Source organism: Nycticebus coucang, chromosome 10, assembly GCF_027406575.1.
Source record: "Nycticebus coucang isolate mNycCou1 chromosome 10, mNycCou1.pri, whole genome shotgun sequence".
Taxonomy (NCBI): domain Eukaryota; kingdom Metazoa; phylum Chordata; class Mammalia; order Primates; family Lorisidae; genus Nycticebus; species Nycticebus coucang.
In genome coordinates, this window is record NC_069789.1 from 105,151,318 (window position 1) to 105,168,673 (window position 17,356).

General features: G+C 42.6%; 2 protein-coding genes and 1 pseudogene across 8 annotated transcripts in view; 1 reads left to right on the forward strand and 2 right to left on the reverse strand.

Annotated features, from left to right (window-relative positions):
- DAP3 (death associated protein 3) overlaps positions 1 to 1,351 on the reverse strand; it is a 37,584-nt gene extending 36,233 nt beyond the window's left edge. Inside the window, exon 1 of one of the 3 annotated variants that reach the window (XM_053604703.1) lies at positions 1,322 to 1,351. The gene's annotated coding sequence lies outside the window, so the exon portion shown is untranslated. Of the gene's footprint in view, positions 1 to 47; positions 106 to 1,038; positions 1,172 to 1,321 lie in introns of those variants that run through there. The other 2 variants (XM_053604702.1, XM_053604704.1) reach the window with 2 other exon arrangements.
- Positions 36 to 1,020, reverse strand: LOC128596491 (uncharacterized; annotated as a pseudogene).
- ASH1L (ASH1 like histone lysine methyltransferase) overlaps positions 549 to 17,356 on the forward strand; it is a 204,849-nt gene continuing 188,041 nt past the window's right edge. For 3 of the 5 annotated variants that reach the window (XM_053604679.1, XM_053604684.1, XM_053604683.1), the window contains exon 1: positions 1,030 to 1,165. The gene's annotated coding sequence lies outside the window, so the exon portion shown is untranslated. The other 2 variants (XM_053604681.1, XM_053604680.1) reach the window with 2 other exon arrangements.

Here is a 17,356-nt window from a genome sequence, read left to right on the forward strand (position 1 = left end):
TTCCTCTCCCTCATAGGTTCAACCCCCGTACAACTCCGTTTCCTCACCGTTGAGTCGCCGCTAGTTTTCTGTGGTGACCCGCAGACCCCGGCAGAGGAGACTCCAAAGGGCCCGTTCCGCAACGGCAAAGAGAGAGCGGTAGTGCGGCAGGAAGAGCGCAGCGCGCAGCCGCCGCGGCCTCCAACCACCGGCCAGTGGAGGGGCGCCGGCAGCCCTTGACTGCTTCCCGCGGCCTGGCGGAGGACGAGCAAGGAGACGAGCCTCAGTGCCGCAGCGAGACGCCCAGGGAGGTAGGCTGTTGTAGGCGTCTGCTCTGCACTCTAGTAGGTACAATCAGAAGGGCAAGCTCTGCCCGCTTCTGCCTGGCCTCTTCTCCCTTCCTCTGCAGCCGAAGGGAATGGAACAGTCCCGCGGGGGGGATTGTGGGAGGCGCACGCGCAAAGGCTGGAGGCGGGGGAACTGGTGGAGGAGGCGGAGGCGGCGGCGGCGGCGGCGGCCGTGGCGGCGGTTGGTGGCCGTGGGGGCGGGGAAGGGGGGGAGGAAAGAAGAGGAGGAGGAGGCTCGGGCTCGCGCCGCTGGAGGTACGCCTGAGGGCCTGTGCCCGAGCCGCCTGACAGGGGCCGAGGGGAGAGGGGGCCTCAAGAGAAGGTATCCCCGAGCGCGAGCTGACGGGCTGGCTTACGCGCGGGAGCGGGCGGCGGAAGGTGGAGGTTGGTGGGAGCAGCCACCGCCGAGCCCAGAAGCGCACGCGAGCGGGCGGCGCGCTCCGCGGCCAGGTCGGGCGGGAGGGGGGCGCCGAGGCGGAGTAAGCGGAGAGGGAGGAGTGGGAGGTGGGGGCACGAGGCGCCCTTCGCTCCCTCCCTCCCGAGGAGCCGCCGCCGCCGCCGCTCTGCCGCGGCTCCCGCCGCCATTTTGGGTTCGCTTTGCGGAGGGGGAGACGATCCCGGTCTGGGTTGCGGGACCCGCCTCCCCTCCGCGCCCTCCTTTAGCCCTACGCCTTTCCCTTCTCCTCTCTCGCATTTCCGCCAGTCCGCTTACCCGCTGGACGTCTCCTGACAGGCGGGAGGGATCCACTGTGGACCAAGGGAAGCGGAGGAGCCTGGCGGCCACCCCCTCTCCCCTACTTCCCTGCACTCTCGTCGCTCCCTGCTCGGCTTCCGACACGGTGAGTGGGACGCTGTGGGCAGGCCTGAGGCCTAAGCACTCCCAGCGCGCCCGTGCTCACTTCCCGAGAGCTGCTGTCATCTCCCGGACCTGGACCTCCGGGAGATCGGCGGTAAGGATGGGGGAGGGGAACTAAGGACCGGGATTCAGAGCTTACCGGGAAGTCCCTCCGGGCGGGGTGAAGGGATGTCCCTGACAGGCCGACTCTCAGCTTGGGGGAGGGGGCTGGGAAGTCGGCGAGTGGAGGCGGAGCCCGCGGCGGCCCTGACAGGCTACTTGTGTGGGCATGGTTGAAGCCCACCCCACGGTCCAGTCCGTGTACTTAAGGGATGAGAGTGGCAAGGGAACTGTTTACCTGCTTGATAAGGCCTGTGGTGTCCCCTGACACATTGACTGTGTGTAGGAACGACAGAATGACTTCTGTGTTACAAGTTTAATAAATGTAACTGGTTAGTTTGTACATGGAAAAAGACATGTTTTTGGTCTAGGGGACAGATGGTTTGTTGGTGTGAGGAGGCTGTGTTTGTGTGTGTATGCAAGGATGGAAAGTGTTTCAGAAGAGTTTGCTTGTATTTGTATACGTGTAATGGAGTTCCCCTTCTAAGTCAGCTTATTTTTTAAAATAAATGTTTGAATGCTCCCTTGGGAATGAGGTTGCTATTTTAGGGATTGAAAGTACCTAGTTATTTGTGGGTAAAGAGCATTAATGGCATTATGGTATATAGCATGTATGTGTGGGGTTTGGCAGGGAAGAAACTTGGCAGGGCCCGTTGTAATCTTAAGAATAGTTTGTGCCTTTGAATAGAGTGAATTGTGTAAAAGTGATTGATGGTCCAGGACATCTTTAACGGAGTGATTGCTACAAGGCTATAAAGAACGGGTGGTCTTTTCTATTGAAATGGGTTTATATACACTTTATAATAAAATAAGAATGCTCTTTCAGTTTCTTCGTGCTCTTAAAAATCTCCATGAAAATGGTAGGATATTTTTTCCCATTTTACAAAATAGGTAATAGAGGCAGTACAGAGATAACTTTTTCAAGGTCACATGTTAAATTGAAGACAAATATTTTGACGGATACAGTAGCATATTCACCATCCCCTTGTGCATCAGGAGGTCTTTGTTGGCAAATCTGAGTATTTTGGAAAGATAGGGGCACATATTACTGATTGGATTATATTTGTTTTTTTTTATTTTATTTATTTTATTTTATTTTTTTTATTATATCATAGCTGTGTACATTGATATGATCATGGGGCATCATTCACTAGCTTTACAGACCGTTTACCAAGTTTCACATATACCCTTGTAAGATGCACTGCTGGTGTAATCCCACCAATCCCCTTCCCTCTAACCACCTCCCCCCTCCCTCCCCTCCCTTTCCCCCTTCCCCCTATTCTTAGGTTGTAACTGGGTTATAGCTTTCATGTGCAAACCCTAAATTAGTCTCATAGTAGGGCTGAGTACATTGGGTACTTTTTCTTCCATTCTTGAGATACTTTACTAAGAAGAATATGTTCCAGCTCCATCCATGTAAACATGAAAGAGGTAAAGTCTCCATCTTTCTTTAAGGCTGCATAATATTCCATGGTGTACATGTACCACAATTTATTAATCCATTCGTGGATCGATGGGCACTTGGGCTTCTTCCATGACTTAGCAATTATGAATTGAGCTGCAATAAACATTCTGGTACAAATATCTTTGTTATAATGTGCTTTTTGGTCTTCTGGGTATATGCCCAGTAGAGGGATTACAGGATTGAATGGCAGATCTATTTTTGATTGGATTATATTTGGAAGAGACCAATTGTGTCAGACTATATACGGAACATAGATTGTCCTTGGTCAGTGTAACGTATAAAATAAATATCCATAACTATATTATGTTGTGTTATGGAGGAAACAGCACCTTTCTGACACTTGGAGAGGAAGGGAATGCTTTCACAGCTTAACCTGTACCAGAGCAGCTGCACAGGTCCCATTGGCATAATTTTATATCTAGTGGAGGAAGGATCCTTTTTCATTCATTTAACAAAGTTATTGTCTGCCATTCAATAAATGGTCCCTGCTTTGAGAATAATCAGAATGTCCTTGTAAATATCCTGGGTGTATATGAGGGTAATTGTTTTGATAGTAACGTGTATTAAGTTGAATGAGGCAGATAAGTCAATGTGGAATTAAAACCAGAAAACCTTTCATTAAAATTTTTTTGAGTTTGGAGGAAATTTAGGTCTTTCAGAGAATTTATTATGGAAGGATACAACAGTATTTAAGAATTTAACAGAGTGGCTAGTCTTTTTTTTTTTTTTTTTTTAGGGGAGGCATTTATGAGTAAACTTTTTGGGATTTGGGAGTTGTTGATATATGTATCTGTGGATATTGGAACTTCTTGGCTGGGCTAAAGGAATTCTTAGAAAGACTAATTTTATAGTAAAGATCCCCTGTATGAATATGAAGGAAGAATGCATGAGTTAAGCCAACTTAAGTGTATTCCTATGGAAAATTTTTCTTGGAGATGCTAGATTAGTGGTCCTTCAAAGTTTTGGGGGAGTCACTTAGCCTTCTGAGATTCTGATGAAAGACACTGGGTCCTCATGGTTAGAAAATGAATATAAGCACCATCATATGATTTATGCCTACAATTTCAGGAACTTAAACTGTAATGAAATAGAATCCATTTATATTAAGTCTCACTTGAAAGTCTTTTTTTTTTTAAGTTTTGTTTATGGGGTGGAGATGTTGATATGAGTTTAAGTTTAAAGATTCTATGGAGGTATTTGAGCGTTTTGACAGGAGAGCTTTAGGATCAGGTTTTTCATTTATTTTTTTTTTTATTCTTCCCAAACTTCTTTCTGTAGCGAGTTAGGTGATAAAGGAATATAATGTAGCATGAGTATCTATGGCTTTATTCTTTTTTTAGGATCTTTTTATTCTCACTCTCGAGTTTTGCTTTAGGACTGAAGTAGTTCAAAGCTCATTTCTTTGAGTTTAGCTTAGTTGTAACAATCTCTGGGCGGCACCTGTGGCTCAGTCGGTAAGGCGCCGGCCCCATATACCGAGGGTGGCGGGTTCAAACCCTGCCCCGGCTGAACTGTAACCAAAAAATAGCCGGGTGTTGTGGCAGGCGCCTGTAGTCCCAGCTACTCGGGAGGCTGAGGCAAGAGAATTGCTTAAGCCCAGGAGTTGGAGGTTGCTGTGAGCTGTATGATGCCATGGCACTCTACCAAGGGCCAGAAAGTGAAACTCTGTCTCTACAAAAAAAAAAAAAAAAAATCGCTAAATTCTGTGTAGGGGACACAGTGATGAACAGTGGATTAATAATATATGGACTTTGTCTTTGAAGAGACTCTAATCTAGTTGAATCTATGAATTATATGATGGGGCAACTGTCAAAAGGACAAGGAGAGAAAGCATATTCCTAGTAGTTGAAATTTAATTAATTGGTAAGGGTTTTTGTCATTGTTTATTCTTAGGAATGAGTATAAAGTATTGACACTGTATGCAACTTTGTAGTTAAAAAATATGTTTTAGTAGCATCTGATGTTTTTGGATAAAGGAAATATTGGCTCGAAAAGGAGACAGACATCTTTTTTTGTCTTGGGATATATTTCTATAGTGGGTTTATATAAAAAGGTCTTGGCGGTGCCTGTGGCTCAAGGAGTAGGGTGCCGGTCCCATATGCCGGAGGTGGCGGGTTCAAACCCAGCCCCGGCCAAAAATAAATAAATAAATAAAAAGGTCTTAATGTCATTTGGGGGATATCCATACATCTAGCAAACCCTTGTAGGGTAAAAATCTGGTAGCTATTTGACAGGCTATTCGTGAATCTAGTACTGGAAATTAAAAATAATTACTGGGCCGGGCAAGGTGGTTCATGCTGTAAATCCTAGCACTCTTGGAGGTGGAGGCCAGTGGATTGCTTGAGCTCAAGAGTTCCAGACCAGTCTGAGCAAGATCTAGACACTGTCCCTAAAAATAGCCAGGTGTTTTTGTGGAAGCCTGTAGTCCCAGCTACTCGGGAGGCTGAGGCAAGAGAATTACGTGAGCCCAAGAGTTTGAGGTTGCTGTGAGCTGTGATATCACAGCACTCTGCAGAGGGTGACAAAGTGAAACTCTTTATCTAAAAAAAAAAAAAAAAAAATTACTGCATTTTTAAAAGAGCAGTAAATTTAGAAAGGTGTTTTAATAGGACAGATTATAGGATTTTGTATGATAAAATAGAAAGATAATTATGCAAATGGTCTGATTGTCTCTTCTCTGTATTGGCATGGTCCCTGTATAAGAATGTTAACATAGGGCGGCGCCTGTGGCTCAGTGAGTAGGGCGCCGGCCCCATATGCCGAGGGTGGTGGGTTCAAACCCAGCCCCGGCCAAACTGCAACAACAACAAAAAAATAAATAGCCGGGCGTTGAGGTGGGTGCCTGTAGTCCCAGCTGCTTGGGAGGCTGAGGCAAGAGAATCTCGTAAACCCAAGAGTTAGAGGTTGCTGTGAGCCGTGTGACGCCACGGCACTCTACCAGAGGGTGGTACAGTGAGACTCTGTCTCTACAAAAAAAAAAAAAGAAGAATGTTAACATAAATTTATGAAAAGTTTAATATTTTCTCTAATTTTTAACAGACAATAGGGTCATGGTAGGTTTTCTTCATATTATATATGCCATGTATGTGTGTTTTAATGTGTATATTTGTACATGTACATGTATGTGTCAGATACGTAACAATTAAAAAAATGATAGTAGCAACTACAAAAAATGATTCAGAATCTTTCAGGATCAAGAATGGAAAAGGTGGGCGGGCACCTGTGGCTCAAAGGAGTAGGGCACCGCTCCATATGCCGGAGGTGGTGGGTTCAAACCCGAATTGGCCAAAAACTGCAAAAAGAAAAAAAAAAAGGTGGCGCCTGTGGCTCAAAGAACTAGGGCTCTGGCCCCATATACCAGAGGTGGTGGTTTCAAACCTGGCCCCTGCCAAAAAATAAAAATAAAACAAAACAAACAAACAAACAAAAAAGAATGGAAAAGGATTTTCATATCCTAGTCTTATTTTTTTCATTATTAAGTAATTATGATGTGCCAGACACTGATCTTTAAGCGCACATTATCTATTTCACAGGAAAACTCTTGTAATTCCTTTTTTTTAAAAATTAATTGGTTCAGGTTCATTGATGGTACAAAGAATTAGGTTACACTGTTTGCATTTCTTTTTTTTTTTTTTTTTTTTTGTGGTTTTTGGCCGGGGCTAGGTTTGAACCCGCCACCTCTGGCATATGGGACCGGGGCCCTACTCCTTGAGCCACAGGCGCCGCCCTGCATTTCTTAAGTAAAGTCCCTCTTATAGTTGTGTCCCGCCCCAAGAGGTGTGCCATACACTGTAACCCCCATCCACCTCACTCCTCCCTTCTTCCCATTCCCTCGTTTTTCCTCCCCCCCACTTGAATTGATTTGAATTTTTCTCTTATGTGGGTATATATTTGATCATCATTGGATTCTTGCTTCTCCATTCTTGTGATACTTTACTAAGAAGAATGTCATGTCCTATTCTTGAGTTGTTTGGAAATGCAATACAGAACATAGCTTCCCAGTATCTTTCTAGGTACTATGTCTTTACAGTATTAGCAGTTCTACTTGAAGCTTTATTCTAAGTCTTCCTCCATGCTTTAATAATGGAGAATCGGCCATCTTCTTTCCTACCCAAATGATCTGGCAGCACACAGTGGAGAAATCTTTTTTTTTTTTTTTGGTTTTTGGCCAGGGCTGGCTTTGAACTTGCCACCTCCGGCATATGGGACCGGCGCCCTACTCCTTGAGCCACAGGTGCCGCCCAGAAATCTTACCATGTAATAAGACTGAGGACATGATCTCCATTTAAAATAACTATACTTTCAGGGATCATTTCTATGGTTTGTTAAAGTAATTTCAGACTGCTATTTGAGTCGTGTGCATTGGTATGAGTCTTTTAAAGGTAATATACAGCCTTACTGTAATCTGCTATGTGATCTGCTTTGTGCTAGCCTTTCTAGCAGCATGAGATGATCTTAAATTTGACTGCCGCAACAGAGGGAAATGCAACTATAGTAGAACCTCCTTGGCTGACCTCCCTACACTGACCACCTCCTTAAGTTGACTTAATGGTTTATAGACTGGACATGCATCACATATATGTATCACTACAGTTCCTTATGTTGACCACCTCCGTATTTTGACCAGTCCGTTACTGTCACCTTGGGTGCTCAATTAGAGGTTCTACTGTACTTTATTTTCCCTTTGTTAAGAGATGCTGTTAGTTTCTTTTATCGTTTTCCTTAACATAAATTGTGATAATGTTTTTCCCCTTATGTTCTTTTGTATGAAGAGTTTTTGATTTTCTTGCTCATTATTTGTCATCTTAGATAATAACTGTATCTTATATTTCTTTTTTTGTGTGTGTGTGTTTTTTTTTTGGCCGGGGCTGGGTTTGAACCCACCACCTCCGGTATATGGGACTGGCGCCCTACTCCTTGAGCCACAGGCACCAGCCCTGTATCTTATATTTCATGTTTTAGAAATCAGTGACTGCGGGCGGCGCCTGTGGCTCAGTCGGTAAGGCGCCGGCCCCACATACCGAGGGTGGCGGGTTCAAACCCGGCCCCGGCTGAACTGCAACCAAAAATAGCTGGGCATGGTGGCGGGCTCCTGTCGTCCCAGCTACTCGGGAGGCTGAGGCAAGAGAATCGCTTAAGCCTAGGAGTTGGAAGTTGCTGTGAGCTGTGTGATGCCATGGCACTCTACCCGAAGGCATAAAGTGACACTCTGTCTCTACAAAAAAACAAAAAAAAAAAAAAAAAGAAATCAGTGACTGCCATTTAGGGATATTATGGCAGTGTGAGGTTGACCCAAAACAATTTCTAAATTAAGGCTTTGAGTGATGACAAAAATTTAACTACTAATCTTACTGCTATTATTCAGAGTTGAAGTTCCTTCATTGAGCATCCAACCTTTTCATATTTGAAGACTCTATGAAATTTTACTGTTAGTATTACTTGTTCTTGTTCTTCATAGTTTTTAGTCATTCACCCTCAGATACATGCAAGTTGATGACAGGATGGTATACTTTTTTTTCCATTTAATATTACTCATTAAAGGCCAGGCATGGTGGCTCATCCCTGAAATCCTAGCACTCTGGAGGCTGAGGCAGGTGGATTGCTCTGAACTCAGAGGTTCGAGACCAGCCTGAGCCAGAGTGAGGCCCCGTCTCTACAAAAAATAACTAAACAAATAAAAATCCGGGTACTGTGGCAGGTGCCTGTAGTCCCAGCTGCTTGGGAGAGGTTAAGGCAAGAGAATCGCTTAAGCCCAAGAGTTTGAGGTTGCTGTGAGCTATGATGCCACAGCATTCTACCAAGGGCCACAAAGTAAGACTATTGCTCATTAAAGTTTGTTTTCAAATTATTTATTAATTTATTTATAGAGCTGGGGTCTCTTTATGTTACCCAGGCTGGTCTGAGATTCCTGGGTTCAAGCCATCCTCCTGCCTTAGCGTCCCCAAGCTGGAACTGTAGGCATGTGCCACCCTCTGTGGCATCTCATTTTTTTAAAGTGGCAGATTTCAAACATAAAGAAATAAAGAGAACAGTATGATGAGAGCCCTCATGCACTCAACATCTAGCTTCAACAGTTATACTATTTAGCACCTACTAGTTTCTGCCCTTCCTTCTCTGCTTATTATGAACCACATCTTCTAGATACTATATCATTCCTTTCACATACTTAAATGTATGCATTCTTTTTACTCTTAAATCAAATTATTTTTCCATACTTGGTTTATATACTTTATTTTCTTTGAGACAATGAGGCAGGGTCTTGCTTTGTTGCCTAGGCTGGAGTGTAGTGGCCTTATCATACACATAGCTCACTGCAACCTCAAAATCCTATGCTCAAGCCATCCTTCTGCCTCAGCCCCCCAAGTAACTGGGTGTGCCATCACTCCTGACTAATTTTTTTTTTCTTCTTCTTCTATTTTTTTCTCTCTCTCTCTCTTTGAAATAGAGTATCATTCTGCTGTCCTGGATAGAGTGCTGTGGCATCATAGCTCACAGCAACCTCAAATTCTTGGGCTCAGATGATCCTCTTGCCTCAGCCTTCGGAGGACTACAGGCACGTACCACCTCTTGCCTCAGCCTCCTGGGACTACAGGCACGTACCACCCCTCCTGGCTAATTTTTCTATTTCTATTCTTGCAGTTGCTCAGGCTGTTCTTGAACTCCTGAGGTCAGGAGATTCACCCACCTCAGCCTCCCCAAGTGCTAGGATTATAGGCAGGAGCCACTTCACTTGGCCTTTCTTTTTTTTTTTTTTTTGGTAGACATGGAGTTTCATTCTTGCCCAGGCTGGTCTCAAACTCTCGACTTCAGTTGATCCTCCTACCTTGCCCTTACAAAGTGCTGGGAGTATAGGCATGAGCTACCATACCCCGCCAGTTTTGTATAACTTAAAGTATCGATGACACTTAGAACTAAACTACTTATACCAGCTACTTCTAGTCTATATTACTTGTCAAGACAAGGAATTCCTTCTGCCATCTAAGAAGAAATGTGGTGAATAGAAATTCACACCCCTGCTTTTAGATGTTTACATTGAAAAATTTAGAACAGTTCTTATGTTACTCAGAAAAGCTTATCAGCTTTTTCTAAATGTACAAGAGATAAATAAAAGTTTTTACAGTTTATGTTCTTGTTTCTTTACTCATAATGACAAGATGCTAAAACATCTTCTAGTTGTTAGTTTCTTTTGATGTCTTGTGGGATCCAGTCCCCATGTAGAAATTAAATGACCCTGGTCATGTTGAACAAGATTTGAAATTGGTCTAAAATGGCTTGCTTTTTTTTTTTTTTTTAATACAGCATCTCACTCAGTTGCCCTGGATAGAATGCTGTGACCTCATAGCTCATAGTTAACCTCAAACTCTTGGGGTCCTCTTGCCTCACTTTCCCAAGTAGCTAGGATTACAGGTGCCTGCCATAAGGTCCTGCTGGGTTTTCTGTTTTGGTAGAGATGGGCTCTCCCCTTGCTTGGGTGGTCTCGAACTCCTAAGCTCAAGCAATCCACCCGTCTAGGCTTTCCAGAGTGCCAAGTCGGAGCAGGTGTCCTCAAACTTTTTAAACAGGGGGCCAGTTCACTGTCCCTCAGACTGTTGGAGGGCCGGACTATAGTTTAAAAAAAAAAAACTATGAACAAATTCCTATGCACACTGCACATATCTTATTTTGAAGTAAAAAAACAAAACGGGAACAAATACAATTACACCAGCTCATGTGGCGTGTGTTTGAGGACCCCTGGAGAGCAACCAAGCCCAGCCACATCACTTGCTATTTAAGAGAATGAAATGCATGTTGTTTTGAACTTTGGAATTCTAAATGTGGGCATTCTCTGTTGACATGTAATATTGCTTATGTTGCATACCTGTCACATAGCATAGTTATCATGTTCAATAGAAACATTATAGAAAAAGAACATGTATTTACTATTAAGTTATGCACATGAATCAGAGTATAGTGATATTAAGTTGTTCTAATAAAGTAGAATTTAAATATATGGTATATTTTTTCCTTTTATAAAAGTCTGACCATTAGAGGTTAGGTGAATGTGATTTCCATTAGTGGAGAATGTTTCATTAACTTATCTTTTGTTGTATTTTATGTTAGAGTCCCATAGTAAATAAATCACTAATCTGTGACTTAAGGCCATGTGCAGTGGCTCATGCCTATAATCCTAGCACTTTGGGAGGATGAGGTGGATGGATTGCCTGAGCTCAGGAGTTCCAGACCAACCTGAGTAAGAGCGAGACCCTGTTTAGATGCAGAAGATGAAAGAAAAAAGAGCAATTATCTTTTAAAACACAGTCAGAGATTTAGGTTAATTTTATTTGTGTGTTTAATTTTTGAAGGAAAAATGTCAAGTAACTAGAACAATCAGCCTTTTTTTATTTTCTTTTTCGAGACGGAGTCTCACTATGTCACCCTCAGTAGAGTGCCATGGCGGCACAGCTCATAGCAACCTCAAACTCTTGGGCTTAAGTGATTGTCTTGCCTCAGCCTCTCAAGTAGCTGGGACTACAGGTGCCCGCCACCACGCCTGGCTATAATTTTTTGGTTGTAGTTGTCATTGTTTGGTAGGCCTGGGCTGGATTTGAACCAAAAAATAGCCGGGCATTGTGGCAGGTGCCTGTAGTACCAGCTACTTGGGAAGTTGAGGCAAGGGAATCGTTTGAGCCCAGGAGTTGGAGGTTGTTGTGAGCTGTGGTGCCACAGCACTCTACCCAGGGTGACAGCTTGAGGCTCTGTCTCAAAAAAAAAAAGGAAATAACAGTTTTCTTTTTAAAGTTCATTAGTATTGCCATTTTATTTTAGAAGTCCATTGCATTTTTCTAAAGCACAACTCATCTTTCACTAAATCACCCCATTTGGTTCAAAAGCAGGATTCAACACATATGTATAAATAAATGAATGCATTTATTTTTAACAAAAGATTTTTTTTTTAAACAAGGTTTTACTCTGTTGTCTAGGCTGGTCTTGAGCTCCTGAGCTCAAGCGTTCCTTCTGCCTCAGCTTCTGGTGTGGCTGGGATTACAGTTGTGTGCCATTGGCCCTACCCCCAATATGTGTTTATTGAGTACTTATTATGTACCAGGCACTATTCCAGAAAGTAGGATGCAGTGATAGGAAAATAAGGCCCATGCTCTGGTGTCTTAGAACATAATAATTTGGACATTTTCGTTTTCCAGTACATCTTCCTGTACTCCTGTAACAATTATTAATTGTGTATTTACTTTATACCAAATGCGTTTTTAAGCCCAGTGTATACAACAGTGAATAACATAGACAAAAATCACTTCTTACATGTTGCTTATTTTCTTTTTTTTTTTTTTTTTTGTAGAGACAGAGTCTCACTTTATGGCCCTTGGTAGAGTGCCGTGGCATCACACAGCTCACAGCAACCTCCAGCTCCTGGGCTTAAGCGATTCTCTTGCCTCAGCCTCCCGAGTAGCTGGGACTACAGGCGCCCGCCACAGCACCCGGCTATTTTTTTGTTGCAGTTTGGACAGGGCTGGGCTTGAACCCGCCACCCTCGGCATATGGGGCTGGCGACCTACTCACTGAGCCACAGGCACCGCCCATGTTGCTTATTTTCTAGTGAGATAGTTATTAATAAATGGAAATTATAGCATTTTGATGCTAAGTGCTTTAAAGGAAACAAAGTGAGGGGATGTTGGTTAGTCAGGGAAGTCCTCTGAGGCACTGATATTTGAGCAGACACTTGATGATATGAAGGACCCCGTGCCACTATCTAGGGCATGAGCATAAGCCCTGAGGCAGTAGTAACTTTTGGTGTGCTCAAGAAATAAAAAAATTTACTCCAAAACAGCAGGGAAAAATGATAAGAGATAATTAGATAATTAGATAACCGGGAGTTAGATGATGTAAGGATTTGAAGATTTGAAGTGTCTAGTTTTTTTATTCTAGTTTTGATAGGAAGCTATTGGAAGTTTTGAAGCAGGGAAGTGTCTTGATCTAATACAAAACACTTCAGAAGGCAAGAATGTGCAATAAGGGCACACACTATCTCAATAGCCTTTTAACTAGTGCTAGAGATGAGGCAAGAGATGATGGTGGGATTAAAACTAGGGTGTTACTAGGGAGGTGGAAATTTGGGATATATTTTGAAGGTGGTGATATAATTTGCCAATGGATTGGATGTGGGGTCAAGCTGAAAGAGGAGTCAAGGATGACTTTAGACTGGGGACAGATGGTGGCTCACACCTGTAATCCTAGCACTTGGGAGGCTTAGGTGGGAGGATGACTTGAGGTCAGGAGTCCCAGACTAGGCTAAGCCAGAGTGAGATCTCATCTCTACAAAAAATAGAAAAATTAGCGGGGCATGGTGGCGTGTGCCTGTAGACTTAGTTACTTGGGAGACTGAAAGAGGAGGATTGCTGGAGCCCAAGAGTTTGAGGTTGTGAGCTGTGCTGACACCATGGCACTCTAGCCTGGACAACAGAGTGAAAGTGTTGCATAAAACACAAAACCAAACCAAAAAAAAAAAAAACCTAGATTTGTATATCCAATTCCCTATTCAATATCTCTACCTTAAACTCTCAATAGAAATCTCAAAGTCAGTACAGTCAGCCCCCTTTGTTAAGTTACAGACACTAGTCAAGTTATAGGTACAAAGATAAATGGTTAGTGAGCATGGCTATTTTTTAATCTTCTGAATAGCTCTTTTTGTCATGGAGATCAGAAAACTCATTTTACATGAAATTAAGAACCAAGAGTGCCTATTTCCACTTGATTACTTTGAATAGATGGATAGAATGGTTATTAACTTTCTAGATGTTCATTGTAGAGGACTACATAAAATAAAGCAAGTAAATGGAAGTTTATAAAATAATGAGATATCAAAAAACATAAGATTTATTACCTTGGCTCGGCACCTGTGGCTCAAGTGGCTAAGGCGCCAGCCACATACACCTGAGCTGGCGGGTTCGAATCCAGCCCAGGCCTACCAAACAACAATGACGGCTACAACCAAAAAATAGCCAGGCGTCATGGTGGGAACCTGTAGTCCCAGCTACTTGGGAGCCTGAGGCAGGAGAATTGCTTGAGCCCAGGAGTTGGAGGTTGCTGTGAGCTGCAGTGCCACCGCACTCTACCCAGGGCGACAGCTTGAGGCTCTGTATCAAAAAAAAAAGATTTGTTACCTTTTATCACAACCATTTATGGCTTTGAAAATTTACAGAATAAGAGTGAGATCAAGCTGCCTCTTAATTTCTTATTTAGTCTATCATTGGGCATTGTCAAACCTTATTTAAAGAATCCAGTTTCATCTGTGGACTTAGTGAATAAGGTGTATAATACATGTATACAATCTAATACTTGTAGATATTTGTGACTTAATATGGTTTAGGTCGCATGTTTCATGGCATTTTCTTGGTGTAGGTAAGGATCTATTTAAATATTTAAGGTGTCAGAAATCAAAGAGCATAGAAATAATGACAATAAAGATAGTCACAATATATAGGTTATTGATTGTTGTTGATTTAAAAACTCATCAGAGATCCTTTTAGTTTATGCATGAAACAAGTACTCACTTGTTTGAGTATACAACCTCATACTTGTCAGTCTTACCTCTGCATTAGGAAAATGTAGGGCTCATCTGTTGAATTAGCAGGATGTCTAAAAGACCATCAATTTTGAACCCAGTCAATCCAGGAAGAGAAATTAATCCTGAAACATTGAGGAGAAATATTTCTAGCAATAACGTATTCCCCAGTGTTTATTTGACCTCTCATTGCTAGTTTATAGATGTCAGAGAATTAGGTCCCATATCATGAATGATTTCTTTTCCCAAGTTATTGTGTGCATTAGAGAGTCAGTTCTCTTACAGGTAAATGGAAGAGAAACTTTTCTACCCTTTTCTAGGTGTCTTAAAGTAATCTTACCAAAATTTCTGTATAAAATAGAACCTCGCTACATTGACCAACCTCCTTAAATTGACCTCATTTTTATAGACTGGACATGCACCACATGTTTGTATCAGTGCAGTAGGCCTAGTTCCTTATGCTGACCTCTCTATGTTGACCAGTTTGTTACAGTCCTTTGGTGATCAGCTTACAGAGGTTCTAATGTAGTTGGGAGGCAGTCTTCAATGGAACTGAGATGGTTAATCTGAGTAATATGCAAAAATGTTTCTAGATGAATCTGCTTCATAAAAATCTGGAAACTGTTGAATAAAGCTTAGAACAGTGGTTCTCAACTTGTGGGTTGGGACCCGCAGGAACTGTATTAAAGGCTTAGAACTAGATAGTTAAAAACGGTCACCTCCTTGCATGGGCTTCCATGCTATTACCTTGACTTAGAAACTGGTGTTAAAAACAGAGGATCTTAACTGTTCTTTCAGCTTGTGGATGTGGATGGTCATGGAGATCATTAAGAATATGATGAAACCTTAAACCCTTTCCCAGAAAACACACATATGCACATAAAATTTTAACTTAAGGAGGGTCACGGGCAATTTTTTTATTTTTGAGAGAGTCTCACTTTCTTGCCCTCAGCAGAGTGCCGTGGCATTATTGCTCACAGCAAACTCAAACTCTTGGGCTCTTGCCTCAGCCTCCTGAGTAGCTGGACTATACACACCCATCACAATGCCTGGCTGTTTTTAGAGATGGGGGTCTCACTTTTGCTCAGACTGTCTTAAACTCATGAGCTCAAGTGATCCACCCACCTCAGCTTCCTAGAGTGCTGGGATTACAGGCGTGAGCCACCTTGACCAGCTGGCAATTTTGATTGTAGGTCAGTATTTTTTGTTTTATAAGTGTCCTAATCATGAAAGTTATGGAAGACAGTTGCATTGTTCGTCTGTTCTTTGCAACAGAGAGTGCTCTTAAAAATGGAAATAAACTCAGATAAGAAAGAGCGATAGATAGATGGTGGTTTAAGCAAATGTTTGCTGACTTTCATCTGCCTCTCTTCTCTTTTCTTTTCCCTTTCACCATTATGGTAATGCAGTAATTTCTGAAGAATCATCAGTTAATAAGCAACATATCAATTCTATCTCTTATGGAATGGCAGGTAGTATAATTCAAGGTACATGTATAAGAAAAGTATGCTCTACAGTTGGTAAAAGCAAAGTGATAATTATCCACCTGTGCCTTACCTTTACTGGTTTTCTGCTTACACTTACCTTGGCTCCCTAAATAATACCCCATACATCTTTCTGAATGGTTTCTCTAAATCCAAACCTATGTCTCTTTGTAGAACAGATTTCTTACAAAGCTCTAGAAGATCCTTGCCTACTCTTTAGCTGGGCCACTACACCTTGTGCTCTAGTCATTTTGGAACTGTCATTGTTCCCAAACGCAGGGTTCATTATATCCCCCAACTTTTCCATTGCTCCCAATACCTACCTGCTTAGGGAACACCATCTTCAGAGACAGAGTGCAGAGTGATGCTGTAAAGCCTTAGCTGGCCATCTCTCCTCTTTTGGTGAACAATATGTACTCCTTTCTCTTGGCATATACCTATGAGGAGAATTGCTGTGCCACAGAGTAAGCATATTTTCATTTTAGTAGATACTGCCAACCAGTTTTCCAAATTGTGTAACTTTATATAACTACCAGAAATGTTAGGCATTCCAGTTGCTCTGCATAATCACTATAATTTGGTGTTGTCATTCTTTTTAATTTTAACCATTATGATTGGTAATGGTATTTCATTGTGGTGCTAATTTCCATTTCCCTGATGGCTGGTGATATTTTGCTTTTTTTTGAGAGAGAGAGTCTCATTTTGTCGCCCTCAGTAGCGTGCAGTGATGTCATAGCTCACGGGAACCTCAATGTTTTGGGCTCAAGTGATTCTCTTGCCTCATCCTCCTGAGTAGCTAGCACTACAGGCACCGGCTACAATGCTGGGCTTTTTTTTTTTTTTTTTTTTTAGAGACAAGGACTCGCTCTGGTTCAGGGTGGTCTCAAACTTGTGCGCTGGGACAATCCACCCGCCTCAGCCTCCCAGAGTTCTAGGATTACAGGCGTGAGCCACTGCACCCAGTCTTGCATCTTTTTATGTTTATTGTAGATTTGGACACTTTGTGAAGCGCCTGCTCTTCATATGTAGTCTGACTGCAATTCCTTTCTCAGATATATGTGTTGCAAATGGCATAATGTAATGCGTGGCTTGTCTTTTTACCGTCTTGGTGATATCTTTTGATGAATAGGTTTTTTGGTTTTGCTTTTGAGACAGAGTCTTGCTCTGTCACCCTGGCTAGAGTGCAGTACATGATAGAACTCCCTGCAACCTCAAACTCCTGGGCTCTAGCAGTTCACCTCTCTCAGCCTCCTGAATAGCTGCAGCTACTTGCATGTACCACTTTGGTGCCATCATGCCCAGTTAATTTTTCTATTTTTTGTGGAGACAGGGTCTTAGTCTTGCTCAGGCTGGTTTCAAACTTCAGACCTCTAATAATCTTTCTCCCTAGGCTTCCCAGAGTGCTAGGATTACAGGTGTGAGAGCCACTGTGCCCAACCTCTTTTTTTTTTTTTTTTTTTTTAGACAGAGTGTCACTTTTGTCACTCTTGGTAGAGTACTGTGGCCTCGGAGTGCTGTGGCATCATAGCTCACAGCAATCTGATACTCTTAGGCTCAAGCAATTCTCTTGCC